The sequence below is a fragment of the Cebus imitator genome, unplaced genomic scaffold (genome assembly GCF_001604975.1).
Source record: "Cebus imitator isolate Cc_AM_T3 unplaced genomic scaffold, Cebus_imitator-1.0 Scaffold225, whole genome shotgun sequence".
Classification (NCBI taxonomy): domain Eukaryota; kingdom Metazoa; phylum Chordata; class Mammalia; order Primates; family Cebidae; genus Cebus; species Cebus imitator.
Window position 1 is genome coordinate 212,240 of NW_016107540.1, and position 20,549 is coordinate 232,788.

Below are 20,549 nucleotides of genomic sequence, written 5' to 3' on the forward strand. Positions count from 1 at the left end.
TGATATGTGTGTATGCTTCATGAAGTTCCTAAGCTGTGTTTTTTAGCTCCATTGTGGTCATTTATGTTCTTCTCTAAGCAGGTTATTCTAGTTAGCAATTCCTCTAACCTCTTTTCAAAGTTCTTAGCTTACTTTCATTGGATTAGAACATGCTCCTTTAGCTCGCAGGAGTTTGTTGTTACCCTTCCTCTGAAGCCTGCTCTGTTAATTCATCAAACTCATTCTCCATCCAGTTTTGTTCCCTTGATGGTGAGGAGCTGTGATCCTTTAAAGAAGAGATATTCTCGTTTTTGAAATTTTCAGCCTTTTTGTGCTGGGTTTTCCTCATCTTCTTGGATTTATCTACCTTTGGTTTTTGATGATGGTGACCAGATGGAGTTTTGTGTGAATGTCCTTTTTGTTGATGTTGGTGCTATTCCTTTCTGTTTGTTAGTTTTCCTTCTAACAGTCATGTCCCTCTGCTATAGGTCTGCTGGAGTTTTTTGCTGGACATCCACTCTAGACCTTCTTTTTCTGGGTAGCTCTAGCAGAGGCTGCAGAACAGCAAAGATTGCTCCCTTTTCACTTTTCTGGAAGCTTCATCCAAGGGGGACACCTGCCAGATACCAGCTGGATCTCCTCTGTATGAGGTGTCTGTCCACCTCTGTTGAGAGGTGTCTCTCTGTCAGGAGGCATGTGGGTCAGGGATCCACTTGAGGAGGCAGTCTTTCCCTTAGGAGAGCTCCAGCACTGCGCTGAGAGATCCACTGCTCTCTTCTGAGCTGTCAGGCAGAAACGTTTAAGTCTGCTGAAGTTGCACCCACAGCCGCCCTTTCCCCCAGGTGTTCTGTCCCAGGTAGATGGGAGTTTTATCTATAAGCCCCTAACTGGGGCTGCTGCCTTTCTTTCAAAGATGCCCTTCCCAGAGATGAGGAATCTAGAGAGGCAGTCTGGCTACAGTGGCTTTGCCAAGCTGTGGTGGGCTCTGCCCAGTTCCAACTTCCTGGTGGCTTTGCTTATACTGTGAGGGGAAAAATGCCTACTTAAGCCTCAGTAATGGTGGATGCCCCTCCCCTGACCAGGCTTCAGCATCCCAGGTTGACTTCAGACTGCTGTGCTGGCAGCGAGAATTTCAGGCCAGTAGATCTTTGCTTGTTGGGCTCTGTGGGGGTGGGCTCCACTGAGCTAGACCACTTGGCTCCCTGCCTTCAGCCCCCTTTCCAGGGGAGTGCATGTTTCTGTCTTTCTGGGATTCCAGGCACCACTGGGATACAAAGAATATCCTCTTCAGCTATCTCAGTGTGTGCCCAAATGGGTGCCCAGTTTTGTGCTTGAAACCCTGGTCCCTGGTGGCATAGGCAGTTAAGGGATCATGGGAAAGGCATAGTATCTGGGCCAGAATCTACCATTCCTCATGGCACAGTCTCTCATGGCTTCTCTTGGCTAAGGGAGGCAGTTCCCTGACCCCTTGTGCTTCCTGGTGAGATGATGCCCCACCACCAGTCCCAATAAGATAAGCTGGGTACCTCAGTTGGAAATGCAGAAATCACCAGTCTTCTGCCTTGATTTTGCTGGGAGCTGCAGACTGGAGCTGTTCATCTCTGGCCATCTTGCCAGCCACCACTGCATATGTTTTCTTATAAGCTGTTCAACAATACTTTAGTAGGCAGAATGATGACTCTGAGAAACATCCAAATCCTAATTTCTGAAATGTTTGAATATGTTAGATGACATGCCACATAGGAGTTTTGCAGATATGATTAAGTCAAGGTTCTCACAATAGGGAGATTGTGCTGGATTATTTGGGTGGTCTCAATGGAATCTCAGGGGTTAGAATGAAAGATGGAAGCAAGAGACAGGGTGTCAAAGTGATTCACTATGGGAAAGTCTTGGCCAAGTCATTGCTTATGTTGAGATGGAGGAAGGAGACAAGAGCCAAAGGTTGTGGGCCAAGGAATGCAGGCAGCCTCTAGAACTAGGAAGGTGGAAATGTGTTCTCCCTGGAGCCTCCAGAATGAAGGCAGCCTTGCTGACACCTTGGATGTTAGCTGATTGAGACTCATTTTAAAATTGTGACCTTCAAAACTATAATATAGTACATTTGTGTTGCTTTAAGCCACTAAATTTATGGCAATTTGTTACAGCAGCCACAGAAATCTAGTAATAAAAATGTTAAGACAGTATTGAATCCTCATTAGAAATGGGAAAAGTGACTTCTAAACATGTTATGCTATTCAATATTTAACCAACGTTTCAACACAGAGCCAGGACTGAAATGTAGACGTTTCCTACACTAAAACCTATCTCCTGGCACTCTCTCTAACTGCCACATCACAGTAGATGTAGAAATATATAATTAAGAAATCATTTTTAAAAGCAAGTGTCTTCATATAACTGATAACAGCAGAATAGCTTTCTTGCAAAATATGAGTATGTACATGCTTGCATGCAATTAAAATGATAGGTTTCATTCTCTCAGTGAGCTTGTGCCCCTGGGCTATGACTTTTACAAGTGCTTCTCTGGTTTTATTGTCTCTAGGTGAGACAATAAATCCTGGTGCCTGATGTCAGGTATTTTTCTTCACCCACATCAAGGAATACGGGTGGTTTAACTTGAATGTTTCCTTTTTCTTACATGAATTAGGCTCAGGTAAATTAGGTTCTTTTGAGGGCAGTATTTTGTTGACAGAACTGAGAGCTCAGACATATTTTTAAATGGTGACTTTTCTGCTTTCCTGATGAAATCGCAGGGGATATTTTTTTCTGTGTGTGTATGTTTTAACCCTGAGAACATGGTGGTGCTGCTAGAGGTAAAAATCTCAAAAATTTGAGGCCCCCTAAAACTTCTTCCTCCACCCCCAGAGTTTTTAACTGTCAGACTTGTCCATATTGAGCCATCAGTAATTCTTCAATAATACTTTATGTCTTTTTGACAGTACAGCCATAGCAGTGGGCTTCTGCCTCTGAACTTGTTCTTCCTAAGCTTTGATTCTCAGTCCCTGCTTGTCTCTCCAGTTTTCAGGTCAGTGGTTTGCCCAGTGACTTTAATTCTTTGCTGTATATAAAGAAAGTTGTTGATTTTCAGCTTGTTCAGCTTTTTCCTTGTTGAGAGGATGAGAATGATGACTTCCAAGCTTTTTCTATGTTAGATCAGAAAATAGGATTCTGCTGTGTCTTTTTGCATGACTGCATTTGATCATCTGATTGCTTTCTCATGGTCTTCTTGTTCATTTCTTGCTCATTCTTAGAATCACACAATTTCCTGAAGTTGTGTTTTAGTGGAATTGCATATTTGAAGATCACACTTAGAGTATTAGGGATATTTACGACTATTGGGTTGTCTTTGCTTTTCATTTTTTTTGGGGGAAATAGAGCTGGATAATTATATAATTTTGGAAAGGAATAAATTTTGAATTTGTACTAGTGTTTTGAATTTGTTTCTAATGACAAGAAAACATTTATCATTTATTTTATTTTCACAATATACATTTACTAGTTTCAAAATGGCAAATGAAATGTTCCCACCAGCAACAAATTATTGAATACCAGTTAGGATCTCTTTCTGTTCTTTCATATCTTTATTTTAGTAGTAATTCTTGAAGCCACTTTTGGTGGGGTACTGTGGCAGGCCAGGTCTCACTAATGCAAACCTCCACAACAGTTGTTTCAGTACTGAATGAGTGGTTAAGTTAAACAGTAAGAGCCAGTGCCCTTTCACAAAGGCTAGGCTGTAACAAAAGCCAACCAAAAGTTTTGCCTAGGCATCTCCTGGGCCTTAAAACATGACAAAATAATGTAGGAATTATTTACAGGACCCATTTGGAATTAAACAGGTTTTATTGTACGTTCAAAGAAACTCCCCAGGCCTCCATAAACATGTTTACTGGGGGTCTGAAGGAACTCCCCAAACCATGATTTAGCAGGAGACAGATACGGCTGATCACCCCAGCACCTGGACTCATTTAGATTTAAGTAAATTTACTGAGGCTCCAGATGAAGTTCTTCAGTACTCATAACTTAGTTATAGATTAGAAGAAGTTAATCATGTATGTCTGTAGATGTATGCACACTTACATGTAGACGTGTAGCTTAGAAGATATATAAGCTTTGGAAACCTTGGTCATTTTGAGTTGGTCTGGTGTTAATTTCCAGGCCATTTCACTATAAACTGTTACAGAAATAAAAACTCCCTTCCTTGCCAGTTCATTTGCATCTTGTTATTGGGCCATGAGTAATAGCACCCCAACCCTCAGTTTAGTCTAGGAACAAAATTTGTCATGCTAGCCAGGAGAGACTTGGGACAGCGCTGTTTTTGGTGGCCAGTGGCTTGCAATGAGACAGTCTTCAGGAGGATCCCACCAGCTGCCAGTGAGATTTTCCTGGGAATTCTCCCAAGGGGTATTCTGTGCACAAAATTGCATGTCCCTTTCACTACTGGGGAAGAACACAGATCAGCAGCAGATGCACTCGAAGGGTGCGGTAACCGATCATATGCCAGGAACCTACTGTTTTCCTATTTGTTCAGCACTGCCAAAGGAAGCAATAGGGTTTGCTTATACACCTGCTTTGCATTTTGGTCAAAATCAGGTTTTGAGTTGGTTTTGAGTCTGTTTTGCCTGAGCGCATTCCCCATTGTGTTGTCCAAAAATTGTCTCCACTTATTTGTGTATCTGCCTCATTCCTTTGATATCATGTAAACTTGAAAATGGGAGGTATTGGGTCCATTCCTGCTGAGAGGCCTCTGGGAAGGAAAAATATTTCTTTAGTATCTCAATAATTAAAAGTCAGCTTCATTAAAAGCTAACATCCAAGATGTGTATGTTTATATGTGCATGTATGCATTTGTGCATGTTTGTATTTAAAAGGCCTTCACGTTTTTGTTTCTGTTTTGTTTATTTCTCTCCTAGGACCTTGTCTTTTTGAGCAAAAGTTTTTTTTTTTCTTGTCAGTTGACTGAATTCTGCTTTCTTCATTAATAGCTATTACAACAGAAGCTCCTCTGGGATTTCTAAAAAAAAAAAAGTGTAATTTAGACACTTGGAAATGTTTTTGTTTGGAAAAAAAATGTTTTAAAGGCACTGTAAAAGCATCACATGGTCTAGCCTCACAATAATTCTCCCTTTTGAAAACCCAGGATTCAGTGTGGGCTCCTAGATCCGGTTAGAGAGTAGGTAGTCAATATCTAAATAAAGTTAGACTCCTTACAGATTCCTGTAATACATTTCTATAATTTTATGTTTGATTTCGGTATCCATCTTTAATCTCCCTCTAGCACCACCCAGACTTTTTCTCTGTGTACCTTCAGATGTAAATCTTGCTATTTGATTTTTCACCTGAGTTGTTTCTGTTAATATGCAGATTTAGAGCTATTTAGCTGACAACTTCCAGAGTAATAAGCCAGGTTATTAAGAGTTTGCAAGTGTAAGATAGGAAAAAGGAAGTCTTATGAATCTGTAAAATGTACTTCTATTGGCATGCCTAATAGATCTATGTATTTATGTCTTGTGTACACCATGTTTCATTACTGAAAATATATAAAAGAGTTCTAACAAATTGGCTCAAAGCAAAATAAAGGCACTTAAATACTTTAACCAAAACAAAAAAAAAAGAAAAGAAAAACTAGCCAAATCCTATTTCAAGTTTATGTGACTTAAGTAAAATTTTTAATAAATAAGCAAGCTTTAAAATCATTGATCAAGTAATATTAGAAATGTCTTAAAATTACCAGGATACATTATTGTTTGCATGTATTGATCAGAAAATTTCATACTTTTCCCTGCCATATATTATAAGGTGTCAAAATTTGGCACAGAGGCTACAAAACTACAACTCAGCTCAAAACAGAATGATCTTTGCTCATGTAATTTTTAATAAATAAACCATTAATATTGATTTAATAAAGATAACTACATCTTGAATTATTTAATAAAATACTCTAACTTCTAATCTTGTGGCCTTGGGCAGTCTAGTTCACAGATATGAAGAAAGTTTTCCTGAGAAAGGACTGTTACCATTTTTGTTTCACAGCTAAGCTATAAACTAAATGAATGAATAAGAATAGCTTGGAGGTCAGAAACAAGGTGGAGTCAGTTAGGTTGGATCATTTTCACTGTCTCAGTTATAATATTGCAATGGTGGTTTCATAACTTTAGATGATGACTATCACAGTTTTTATAAATAATCCAGGTAAGTGTTTAAAATAAATAATTAGATAAATGTAATGGGATAAATACTCATAAACAAATTTGTCATAATTTAGAATCTAAACAATATTAAACAACAGATATTTCATTATTTGGGTATTTTCTAATAAAAATATATTTTAGAAAATTGCTCTTTCTAAAAATTATATCCTTTTGAAAGGGTAATTAATTTTTGTCTAATTCAAAACTTACTTTAAGGTCACATGTAAAACAAGGTAAAAGAAAGTTATAAAGATAAAAGAATTTCAAAGAGTATTGGTAAAATAAAAATATCTTCAAACATGTAAACATTTGGCCTAACTTATGCAGGTCAAATATTAGGTTTGCTCATGTTTTTGGTCATAAATTGCTTCTTTGACTTAAAAATTGTTCAATCTATTTTGGAGTGTTAAAATCTAGATGAGGCCTAGGGACATATGAAATTAACCATGCCCCTAGCTATGCAAAAAGCTATTAAAGAAAAGAGATTTAATATAAGAACAGATCTAGTATGGTAAATTCTTGTCCTAAAGTAAAATAACTGGTTGTTTAAAAAGAGGCATGTTTAGGACAAGTCAGAAAGTCAAGGCATGTCGTACCTTGTCTGTGTAGTCATGAAAGAATTTATGAAAGGAAATTTATGCAAGAAATATTGTACAATTTAAAGGTAATTAGACTCCCTAAATACTTTATAAAATATCCCTATGACTCTTAGCTGTACAACTTGCCTGTTTTACAGATAGGTAAGGCCTAGAACACGTGAAGTTAAATGCTGGAATAAATGAGAGTACCTGCACTTCTGTCTAGGTCCTAGGCTCCACTCATAGTACATAATTAAAATCCCAAACTTACCAAGGTTTTCACCAAAAGTAAAGGTTGATAAGAGTTAACAGTGTAACATGTATTTAAGAACTACTGGGCCACATGTGGTGGCTCATGCCTGTAATCCCAGCACTTTGGGAGGCCAAGGTGGGTGGACCACCTGAGCCAGGAGTTTGAGACCAGCCTGACCAATATGGCAATATCCCATTTCTCCTAAAAGATACAAAAAAAAGAAAATAGCCAGGCATTGTGGTGGATGCCTGTAATCCCAACTACTAGGGAGGCTGAGACAGGAAAATTTCTTGAACCCAGGAGGTTGCAGTGAGCTGAGATCACACATTTGGGAGACAGAGTGAGACTCCATCTCAAAAAAAAAAAAAAAAAAAAAGAAAAAGAAAAAAGAAATGTTGAAGAAACAGTTTACATACAAGGTATGTAAAGAAAGTAAAATATACTTTTGGTAAAAAGATTATAAGGAGGTATGAGAATGTAGATTTTTGCCTAGATTAAAAGATTACATGATTATTTTAAGTTGCATAAAATAAAGCTGAAAGTTTTAGCAAATTGCAGAAGGTTGATTTTAAGGGAAGTTCTGTGTGTAAACATATTGGCTAAAGTTAAAGGATTATCATCCGTTTTTTTTTTTTTTTTCTGTAAATGGAATGCTAAAATAAAAACTCAACAGGTTTCTTTTAGAGCACTAACATGCTCTTTACAAAAATTGTAAAGGGTTACAAAAGGCCTATGAAAATCTTACCTATTGTCAAACATTAAAATTGGGTCAATATGTCTGTAAGATCTGGTTAAGAATTGGGTTTAGCATTAATAGTACACTAAAGTAAAGGTGAAATTTGGCTTATTTGGTATAAAAATTATACAGGAAGTATTGTCAAATATAAAATGGTGTTTGGCTTTCTTTGGGATTTATTTTTATAAATATGTTATTGGTATGTGTTCCAAAATCATGTGAAACTCCTATAATTCTGATATATTTTAGTGTATGTTACCAGTAATAATTACAATTGTTATGCTAAATTATTGTGTGCCACAGAGGTAGCAGATATCCTTGTCAGTTGTATCGTTAATTATGGCTACCCTAAAATTTTTTGTCATTCATAAACAGTTGTTGTCTTGTTTTGGTCATCTTTAGAAGGTGGTTTTATAATAAGCTATAAAGCTCTCACAGGTGCTCTTGAATGCAGATTTCTGATAATTTTGGAGATTGTGATATTAGAATAGAGGAAAAACATTCACGACTCTTGAAGAGCCAAAATGTTCATTAATATCAAGCAGGAAAGGAATTAAATGCATGAACTGAACTAATAGGAGACTGAAGTGATTGTTTTGACCTTTTGCTTAAATGTTGTTAATCCTTTGTTTTGTTTTTCAGAGTCAAAGAAATTTTCTTTTGGGCTTTTAACAAGTATAATACCATGAACAAAATTTGGAGCATATTTGTTTTTCCTCTACCTAATTTCTCTAGAATTTGGAAACGGTTTGTGAGTACTCTTAATTTGTAGCAATACAGTTATTTCTGTAAGTGCCATAGAATCTGTTTTCTTTTGTACCTGAACACAATTGGAAAAACTGTTTATTTTACCAAGGTGTTGACGGGTATGGTATGTTCTCCTTTAAGGAATCAAAGTAGACTTATGAAGCCAATAAAGTCCTTGGACAACTGGCCTTATATTTTGTGTGCACAGTCCCTGTAACAAGGTTTCTGATCTGTGGTAAGTAAAGAATGTCACTTTTTGACAGGTCAGGAACCCCAAGTTATCTTGGAACCTGAAAAGGAGAGGAATTCACCCAGCTCATAGCTATTGATGGTACAAATCCATGGCTGAGCTTTGGTGTTAAAAAGTTCTTATCTCAGACTCCTTCTAGGGAGCAAAGCTCCATCAAAGCCAATTTAAAAAGCCTATGTAAAAAATAATTACTCTTGCTGTGCTATATACAAATAATGAGGCCAAGTATAACAAGGGAAACTAGTCTTACCATGATTTCTTTTTAAATAAATATAGGAAACTGGAGAGAAAAAAATTATGTTTCAAAAACCGTAGTATACCTGTTGTTAAATTCTAGTCTTGCTAATGTTTTTCAATTTTTATTATTTTCTAGAGTTTGGATTAAATTCTAATTTCCTGGCTACAAGTCTCCAAAATAATGTTTTCATTTTCTTTCTTTCCTTTTTTCCCCCATCTATCCTAATTTGAAATCACTGAAATCTAACCTGTGCTTTCTTAAATTCCTGTGAACTGAAGACTAGATAACTTAAACTTCAGAAGAAAACAGCAACAACCTATTTATATGTCTTGCTACTGCATAATATTATGTTTCAGCAGATGCTGCCTCTAAGCCCCCAAAACAGAGAGTTCTACCAGGAACAAATTGACCTCTCCCACTCCAGTGCTGTGTTTGGTGCCCCATAACAAAGACCCCTTTCAGCCAGAAGTAGCCAGAAAGATTGTGATGCTCCATCACCCTGCAATTCTCATGATAAATAAATATACAAACATGAGAAAAATCATGCGCAGATTGACAATGGGGATTGTGGCAGGCCAGGTCTCGCTAATGCAAGCCTCCATAACAACTGTTTCAGTACTGACTGAATGGTTAAGTTAAACATTAAAAGCCAGTGCCTTTATACAAAGGCTGGGATGTAATAAAAGTCCATTAAGAGTTTTGCCTAGACCTTTACTGGACCTTAAAGCATGACAAAATAATGAAGGAATTCTTAACAGAACCCATTTAGGATAAGCAAGTTTTATTATGTGTCTGAAGAACCTCCTCAGGCCTCCACAAACATGTTTATTGGGGGTCCGAAGGAACTCCCCAAACCTTCATGATTTAGCAGAGACAAGATAAGAGTGATCTCTCCAGCACCTGGACCCATTTAGATTAAATAAATTTACTGAAGTTCCAGAGGAAGTTCTTTATGACTCAGATCTTAGTTATAGATTAAAAGAAGTTAATCACTTTTGTCTTTAGATGAGTACTTTGTAACGCTGAGTTGGTTTGGTGACAATTTCCAGGCCTCCTTCCTGTAATCAGTTGCGGAAATAAAAACTCTCTTCCTTCCCAGTTCATCTGCATCTCATTATTGGGCCATGAGAAATAGCAGCCCAACCTCAGTTTGGTCTCATTTTGGTATGACACTCATTTGACAGAGTTAGGTTCTTTTATATGGCGTCGTATGCTTAATTTTTGTTTGACTACATCTTACAGGGAACCCTGTTTCTCCTTGCTTCTTTTAGTCACATTAAGTCATAGAAAGTAAGAATCAATGTCTTATCCTGCTATTAAATACTGAGAAAAAATCAGTTAAGTAGCAGGAATAGCAAGCTAATATCTGATTATTTGAACTTAGACTATGATTCGATACTAAGAATGCACTTCATTAGAATAGGTGATTTATGTAGGGCTGTCCCTTACATCTTTTCACAGGTCACACTGTAACCTAGAATTTCAACTACATTGAAATCACATTTCTTCTCACTAGTGCCTTTTCAAGGCAAGATTACAGAAAGAGGTATAAAGAATACAATCAATGTCTAGTCATTAAAACTTCAATTTAGCATTAGGTAAGTCTCACAGATTGCAGTTGGGAATTGAAAAGCAAGTCATTTTTTCACACATCCATCACTTCACAGACATTATAAGCCTTGACCCTATTTTTCAATGGCCATTCCATCTGCCCTACTTTTAACATTCAAGAGCATGTGCTCTCAGTTTCTTGTTTGCTGGTGTTCACTCTGCTATATTGTACTCCTTGTTTGTTTTTGCAATCAACTCTGTGGTCTAATTTTTTACTTATGTTGAAGCTTTATTAACATTTAGTACACAATTTTAAAGAAACTTAGCAAACTGATCTTTGTCAAAGGAGCAAGAATAATGTAATTAAAGAAGGATAGTTTTTTTTAACAAATGATGCTAGCAGAGTGTGATGGCTCACACCACAATCCCAACACTTTGGGAGGCTGAGGCAGGAGGATCACTTGACGTCAGTAGTTTGAGACTAGCTTGGTCAATGTGGTGAAACACCATCTCTACTAAAAATGCAAAAATTAGCAGGACGTGGTGGCATGTGCCTGAAATCCCAGCTACTCGGGAGGCCGAGGCAGGAGAATTGTTTGAACTTGCAGGGTGGAGGTTGCAGTGAGCTGAGATCATACCATTGCACTCCAGCATCGGTGACAGAATGAGACTTCATCTCAAAAAACCAAAAAGATGCTGGAACGAATAGATATCCATTATCCAAAAAGAGAAAAAAAACTCAAAGGAATCTAGACATAGACCTTATACCCTCCCCTCAAATTATCTGGAAATCAATGGTAAACCTAAAAGTAAAACAGAAAACTATAAAACACCTAGAAAATAACAGGAGAAAATCTAGACGACCTGAGGGTTCATAGGATAACTTTTTAGATACAACACCAGAGTCAGGATCCATAAAAGAAATAATTGATAAGCTGGATTTTATTAAAATTAACAACTCCTGCTCCATGAAGATAGTATCAAGAGAATGAAAAGACAAGGAACAGACTAGGAAAAATATTTTCAAAAGACAGCTCTAGTAAGGGACTGTTATCCAAAATGTACAAAGAACTCTTAAACCTCAACAATAAGAAAATAAACAACAGAGTTTTAAAAAGTGGGCAAAATACTTGAATGAACAGCTCACCAAAGAAGATATCCAGATGGCAAATGAGCATATGAAGAGATGCTCAAATTCATATGTCATCAGAGAAATTCAAATTAAAACTACCGTGGGATCCCACTACACACCTATGAGAATGGCCCCCATCCAAAACACTGACAATACCAAATGCTGACAAGGATGTAGAACAACAGGAACTCTCATTCAGGGCTGGTGGGGATGCAAATGGTACAGCCATTTTCAAAAATAGTTTGACTATTTTTGAAAATTAAACATATACTTACCATATGATGCTGCAGTCGGGCTTCTTTGTGTTTGCCAAAATGAACTGAACATCTATGTCCACATAAAAACCTGCACACAGATGTTTATAGCAGCTTTATTCATAATTGTCAAAATTTGGAAGCAACAAAGAAGCAAACTTCAGTAGGTGAAAAGATAAATACACTGTGTAATATCCAGACAATTGAATATTATTCAGCACTAAAAAGTAATTAGCTACCAGGCCATGAAAAGACATGGAGAAGCCCTAAATGCCTGTTGCTAAGTGTAAGAAGCCAATCTGAAAAAGCTACATACCGTATGATTCTAACTACATGGAACTGTGGAAAAGGCAAAACAATGGAGACAGTAAAAAGATCAGTTGTTGCCAGAGGCTAGGGAAGACAGAGAGATAAATAGATAGGTCACATTGGATTTTAGGGCAGTAGAACTATTCTGTATAATACTTTTATGGTGGATTCATGTCATTATACATTTGTCCAAACCTATAGAATGCACAATGGCATTACTGAACCTTACCATAAAGTATGTACTTTAGGTGATATTGATACATCAACACAAGATTGTTGATTGTGACAAAAGCACCATGCCCATCCAGGATGTGGTCAGTGGGGAGCCTAGACTTGTGTTGAAGCAAGAGGCATATGGAAACTTTCTGGACTTGTTTAATTGTGCTGTAAACCTAAAACTGCTATAAAAAACAGAAAGTTTGTTTTAAAGAATAAAAAACAGAATTTAAAATAACAAAAATACAGTGAGTAAAAACTGGAGCAACAAATTTTTAACACCTTGTTATTTTTTCCTTGTTTTCCCCAAAGTGAGAAATTGATGGTTTTCTTGAAATAACTTGGAACAGGACATTCCACATCTCTTTATTTTTGTAGGTTGATGAACGTTTTAAAATTAGTTATATGTAGGCATAGTCCGACATCCCAATTTATAGAAGAATAAACTGTGGGAGCAAGTAATTAAATGTTTCAATGATAACATTGATGTTCACCACAGTAAAAGACATTAGTGGAATATCGGAACTTTTATGAGCAGAAATCTGAAGGAAAGAGATAAAATTGTGTCTATATTATGGTAATCATCTAGACAAAATATAAAATCATAGGCAATATTTCAAGGTATCATCAAGAAAACATTTTTGAGGTGAATGGCAATGTGAGGACAGGTATCTTACATTGAATCATCCCATTACTTACAAAAATAGGGCAAAAGCAAGTCAATCTTTGTTATCTCTGTTGACGAGGGAGGCTTATCATCCACCACTTTGATGAACTTTTGAATTGCTGCCATCACCAGACAGAAGCATGACAGGGTGACTTGCAAACCACTTCTCCTGAGAACATGAGCATCTATGGTAAAAAGTGGAAGCAAACTCAATAGCATCTCTTAATTTATTAAGATTAAGTAAGATTCAGGGCACACAGTCTACAGACCCAATTTTGGATTGAGAAAGCAGCGCAACTCTTCTTTCAAGTTATTTTGGGTTCATGGAGTACATATGCAAGTTTGTTATATGGGTATATTGCATAGTGCTGGGGTTTGGGCTTCTACTGAACCTGCTATCCAAATAGTGAACCTAATATCCAATAAGTAGTTTTTCAACCTTCCCATGCTCTTTCTCTCTCCCCCTTTTGGAGTCTCCAGTGTCAATTATTTCCATTCCTTTTTCTTGATATGGAGTTTTGCTCTTGTTGCCCAGGCTGGAGTGCAATGGTGCAATTTCAGTTCACTGCAGCCACTGCCTCCTGGGTTCAAGCAATTCTCCCACCTCAGCCTCCAGAGTAGCTGGGATTATAGGCACCCACCACCATGCCCGGATAATTTTTTGTACTTTTAGTAGCGATGGGGTTTCACTATGTTGGTCAGGCTGGTCTCGAACTTCTGACCTCAGGTGATCCACCTACCTCAGCCTCGCAAAATGTTGGGATCATAGGTGTAAGCCACCGCGACTGGCCTATGATTTCCATTTTTATGTTCCTAGGTACCAATTGTTCAGCTCCCACTTGTAAGTAAAAACGTGTGGCATTTGATTTTCTGTTTCTGCATTAATTCACTTAGAATAATAGCCTCCAGCTGCATGCATGTTGCTGCAAAGGACATGATTTCATCTCTTTTTACAGTTGTATAGTATTGTAGAGTGTATATACACCATTTTCTTTATCCAATCCAAAATTGATGGGCACTTGAGTTGATTTCATGACTCGGTTATTGTGAATAGTGCTGAGATAAGCATACAAGTGCAGGTGTCTATTTGATAGAAGAATTTCTTTTCTTTTGGGAAGATATCTAGTAATGAGATTGCTGGCTCAAATGGTAGTTCTAGTTTCAGTTCTTTGGGAAATCTCCATTTGTTTTTCAGAGGGGTTGAACTGAGTTACATTCACACCAACAGTGTGTAAGCGTCCTCTTTTCCAGGCATCCTTACTAACATCTGTTATTTTTTGACTTTTTAGTAAGGGCCGTTCTGACTGGTATGAGATGCTATCTCATTTGGTTTTAACTTGCCCTGCATTTCTCTGATGATTAGTGATATTGAGCATTTTTTTTTCATACATTTCTTGTCCTAAAGCAAAACAACTCCTACGACATTTGAGCTTTATGCTTAAAATAATGAGTGAACGAGTAATAAAACACTGGACTTGATTCAAAGGACTTGAATATTTAAGATTGTCAAATTGCCCTCAAGCTGGTTATTCTCGTTTCTGTTTGTCAACAGGATATGAGATGTTTTCATTTTCCATTTCATATAGCATTTCCTTTTGTCTAACATATATAAAGACATAGATTATTTCTGTTCATTTGCTTTTGACACATTTTTGTAATATGAAAAGTCCTCATGTTATTACTTTGCAATTTATGTTATACCTAGAATATTTCCATTTTACTATTTTATATCATATGTAGTGACATCATATTCCCATTTTTAATGCGTATGCATGTTATCTCTTTTTTTATTTTAGTTACCTCAGAGATTAGTATTTTCAATTTTGTGACAAATTTTATTATTTATCTTCTAAAACACAATACTTTTGTGTTATTAATTATTTTCTCTATTATTCAGATTTTTTCCTCATTCTATGGTGCTATTAGTTAAATTATCACATTATGTGCTTATTAATGTTTATTAAATTGAAAAATTAAAATTATTAATTGTCCTCTTTTTTCCTACCACTATATAATTAAATAATATGATCAACATAATTTTGGATCTTTGAAATTTTGTGGGGTTTACTTTATACTCTATTGTTTTACAAATACTTGAAATCTATATATATGTGTATAATATCCCATGAGGTCTCTATATATTTATCAGATCGTGATTGTTGATTTTAGCTTTTGTATTTTTGTACCTTTCTTTATATTTTACAGCTTCATTTTGTAATTTCAGATGAAACTAGATATTTTATAATGTATTAATTTGATTTTAGATTTATCAAAATCAAATTATCGCAGTTTTTGCTGTAGTTTGAATTGGTTACTAGGTACACACAAAATCACTATTTTATATATTTTCAGCAGATTGCTTTTTCAAAAATTTGAATGGCTTATCTAGTAAGAGTTCTGACCTAAATTTTGTCTGATATTAATATTGCCACACTATCTTTATTGTTGTTTTGTATTTGAATGTAAATCTTCTTCCATCCACTTATTTTCAGTATTTCTGTGGCATTATTGTATGATGTTTTTATAAACAGTTTATGACTTGACTTTTAACCCAATCAGTATCTCTACCTCTTAACTTTTAATGTGTAAGTAAATTTGGTAGTGTAATAGCTAATATGCTGTAACAAAGAGAATCAAATTTCATTGGATTATACAAGAAAGGAGATTACTTCTTTCACATAACATTCTAGGGCCTTCACTCCACAAGGTCACCCAGGGATTCAGTAATATCATGGCTCCTCTGTCCTCAGCACGTATCTTCATAGATTGCTCCAGTCATTACTATTTCCAGCCAGCAGACAGGAGTGAATCCTCCATGACAAGAGTTTTAAAAAGATAACACGAGAGGAATAAACAGGATTTACTTTTGTATATCATTGATATACAATTATATACAAAATTGATATGCATTGATATACCAGAGCCTGGTTTTATGGCTACGTTTAGCTGCATGCTTTTAAATGGATGGCAAAAACTCAGGAAGATGTAAAAGGCTGTGGAAGACAACTAGATTTAGGCCAGAGTGAACGCAATACATATTTATTTGTTGTGAGTTTTAAAATATATATGTTTTACCATTTTGCATGGTTTTATGTCTACCATTATTTTTCATTACTTTTTCTTTTTAAAAATATTTATGCCTTTTGTTTAGTTCATTGAGTTTTTTTCCATTTTGTTAATTCACTGTTTGCTTTAAAGCTAAATATTTTATGTTCATTCTTTTAATATTTTTAAACATTTTCAAACATGTATACTTAACTAAACTTAAAATGTTTATAGCAAAGGTGAGAGTTTGTTTTAGCATTCTTTTCTACTCTCTAGAATATTTTGACTCCTACTATGCATGTCCACCCCATTTTAAAGTTTTACCTTTGCTTTTTTTTTTAAAAAAATTAGAATTTATACTCAATAATTAAATTTACTGCCATTTAAAAACACAATATTTTCTTGAGTCCCATAGTTTTTCTTCTTCCGGGTATAGTTATTACCTGTTGGAGTAGTTTCCTTACTTGCTCTCTCAATAAGGATTTCTGTTGTATTAAATTGTATTTGTCTCTCTGTGCTGGAAAATTTATTTTTACCTTACTTTTTAATGCTAGTGCAATAGAGTTTAAAATTTAGGTGATAGTTGTTTTTGTTCAGTGTTATGTAGATATTTACCAACTCATCCTTCGGCTTTATTGTTGCTAATGTGAACTGTGCTATAATTCTAATCGACATATCTCTGAAGGTGGTCAATTCTTTGTGATAATTTTACAACTGCCTCTTTATGTAGTTTTGTGTTCAGTGCTGCTAGTATATATTTAAATTTATAGACTTATGACTGTTTTCGCTGAAGTTCTGATTGTTTATTTCTTCATATATTGCCTCTCCACCTTTCTCGTCATTCTCTCTCTCTTCTTAGAACTGCTCTGAGAGGTATATTGGGGACTGCTGGTCACCTTCCTTGTCTCTTAATTGCTCTGTCACATATTTTCATCTTTTAAATATCAATTGTATTCTCAGTAAACTCTTCTATCTTTTTTTGTTCATTACCACCCATGTTTATTTCTTTTTAGCTAATGTTTTCACAGCTACTTCCATGTGGTGTATCAAGTCCCAGTCTAACTGTGTCTTCACAAGGCAAATTAAGAGTTTTACCCTGTGCAGAGACAGTTATAGAGCTATCTGTAGCTTCCTTGAATTCCTGGTGAAAAAGCTACTCTTTTCCTGGGCTTGCTTTCTAAAACCTTTTAGCTCTGCCTGAAATGGACGTGAGATTATTTTCTTTCTCTTTTTGAGATCAGCCACGTAGATAGTGGAAGGGTTCACCCCAGCCCCTAGTTACAAGTCTTGAAGCTAGTCCTTTTCTTCATCCTAAGTGATAGTTTTATTTCCCTGGGTTTGGGACTCATCAGGATCACAATCCTAGCCCTGATGTTTGCATTTCTGTTCTTTTCTTGTTTCTGGTATTCCTTTTCAGTTTTATTATTTTCTTTTATTTTTATTATTTTAAACTTAATCTGTCCTATCTATGTGTTTGAAGCACAGGGCATGTCCAGTGTGTGACAACACTCTGCCATCTTGACTCTCGCCATTTTGATCTGGCTTTTAAAATTATTATTATTGTATTTGGGCTCTGGGGTACATGTGCACATCCTGCATCCTGCAGAACTGTTCCATAGGTACATACATGCCATGTTGGTTTGGTGTCTCCATCCTACCAATCTGGGTTTTTTATGTGCATCAAAACTATCCTGGCTGAGAGCATTGTGGATTTTTTGTTTATTTGTTTTTGTGTGTTTGTTTGTTTGTTTGAGACAGAGTCTTGCTCTTTTGCCGGGTGCCAGGCTGGAGTGCAGTGGCATGATCTTGGTTCACTGCAACATCCACCTCCCGGCTTCAAGCAATTCTCCTGAGTGGACCTTTTATTACCAGGTTCATAGATATTTTCAGTTCTCATCTTACCACACACCTAACATCCATAGAAACAGCTAAACAGTCACTTCCTTCTTGAAGTTCCTTTTTCTTAGTTGACATGACTACTCTTCTGGTCAGGAATTCCTGGCTGCCTTTACTTATTATTTTTATTCACTTGTCTTCCAAATGCCAAGTTGCTTAGCATTAAGCCTGGTGCCCTATTTTCTTCCCTCTCCTGCTGTACTGAGTGAAATGCAGTGGTTTTTGCCTGCAGAGCTTTCAGTCGGAGTGGAAGATTTTGAATCCTGACAGTCATTTAGGTGCTGTACAATCTTTGTGTCTCAGATTCATCATCTGTAAAATGAAGTTGATATTAATATTTAGGTTAAAGGGCATTTTGAGTATTAATTGAGATAACACGTTAAGCACCTAGCACAGTGCCTTGGCACTCAGCAGATCTTAGGAATGGCATTCATTATTTCTATCATCTATATATCAATAACTTCCAGATTTATAACTCCAACTGAATTTCTTTGGAAATCTTGAATGCTCCTTCTCACTCCCAATTTGACATTTCCTCTTGATTGTGCAATCTCTGCCTCACACATAAGGTGCTCAGAATTAACCTCCTGATATTTTGCTTACCTGCTCCCTTTTTATTTTCTACAGTTTTAGGGAAGGACAACTTTCTCAACCTAGTGTGAAAATTCAAACACACACAGACATTCTTCATGTTGCTTTCTTTTTTTCAGTCATAGTTCAATCCATCACTAAGTCTTACCAGTTCTATTTACATTATTCAGATGAGGTCATTTCTATTGCCACTCCCATTTCTACAGCCTAAATCAGCATCCATTTCCACTTTAATAACTTTAACAACTGGCTCAGTTGCCTCCAACCTTCGGGTCTGCCTCCTCCAGGTCATTCTCCTCACAGAAGCCAGAGCGATCATTTTACAAGTTAATGAGCAGAAATGAAAGATGACATATACATTGGTTTAACATATACTATTCCAGAAATTATTTTCTATTGATTGTTTTTGAGACTTTTATGTAAATAAGTAGTATTTTTAACATACAGAACATTCCCCAAATATCATATACAGGTAGACTTTTCATTAGCGTAGAGGGAAGAAACTGAGATTTAAAAATATTACCTCCAAAAAATAATTGCAATGAAGGCATATAGAAACACACTGAATACAATGAAAAACAAGTCCAGGAGAGATTAAGATGGAAAACTTGCATGTTAAGAATTAAAAAAAAATGTCATGAGCAAACAAGAAGGAGTCACTGGAAAAATAAGCAAGAGCTTCACAATAGCTGTGATAGGTATTACATGGCTAATATTAGGTGGAGAATAATTAGTACCTGTATTAGTCTGTTCTCACACTACTATAAGGATGTACATGAGGCTGGGGAATTTATAAAGGGGAGAGGTTTAATTGACTTACAGTTCCACAGGAATGGGGAGGCCTCAGGAGCCTTACAATCTGGCCAAACAGGAAGCAAACACGTCCTTCTTCACAAGGCAGCAGGAGAGAGAAGAATGAGAGCTGAGCGAAGGGAGAAGTCCTTTATAAAACCATCAGATCTTGTGAGAATTTACTCACTATCACCAGTGCAGTGGGTGGAAAAATGCCCCTATTATTCAATTACATCTCACTGGGTCCCTCCCATGACAGGTGGGTATTATGGAAACTACAATTCAATATGAAATTTGGGTGGGGACAAAACCAAATTACATTAGTACATAAGAAAAGAAAACAGCACAAAGTCAAAAAAAAGGTTAAGATTCCAAAATTAAAAACAAACAACAAAGACAAAAAACCAAACAACTTTACCAATGGGTACATTGTATATAAAAAGAAATATACACCTAGGTAGATCTTGAAGCTTTAGGGGAGAGATGGTAGTAAGGAAACTATTAATATTGTTTGAGATGCTAAAATTTCTATGTCATAAGGCAAATGCAAATGAAAGCAACACTGAGAGCCCACTACACACCTGTGGGAATGGCTGTTATCCAGAACACTGATAATAAAACTGCAGAGGAGGATGTTGAACAGGAACTCTCATTCACTGCTTGTGGGAATGCAAAGGGTTACAACCAGCCTAGAAAACATTTTGGCCATTTCCTACTGATAAATATGAGAGAAACGTATGTGATAATGTATTTTTAAAAAACATTGTGATTATAAGAAAAGTAATTTTCTGAAGAGAAGCATTTATGAAAAGATATCTTTGATCCGATTTGGAATCTTAGCAATGATATCAAAGATGTGACTACAAAATAAGTTGGAGGCATTCATGCAACCCTGTAGAGCTACCAACTGGATTAAATGTAGATGACATAATCAGCTATGTAGAATATACAAACGAATTAAAAAAAAAAAACCCTGAAACTAATAAACCACTATTACACTGTTATAGGACACAAAGTTAATATGCAGATGCAAAGTGCTTTCCTATATACTAGCAATAAACAGTAAAATTTGAAATTAAAAATATAGTATCACTTCTACTAGCAACACAAAAATAATGCAATACTTAAGT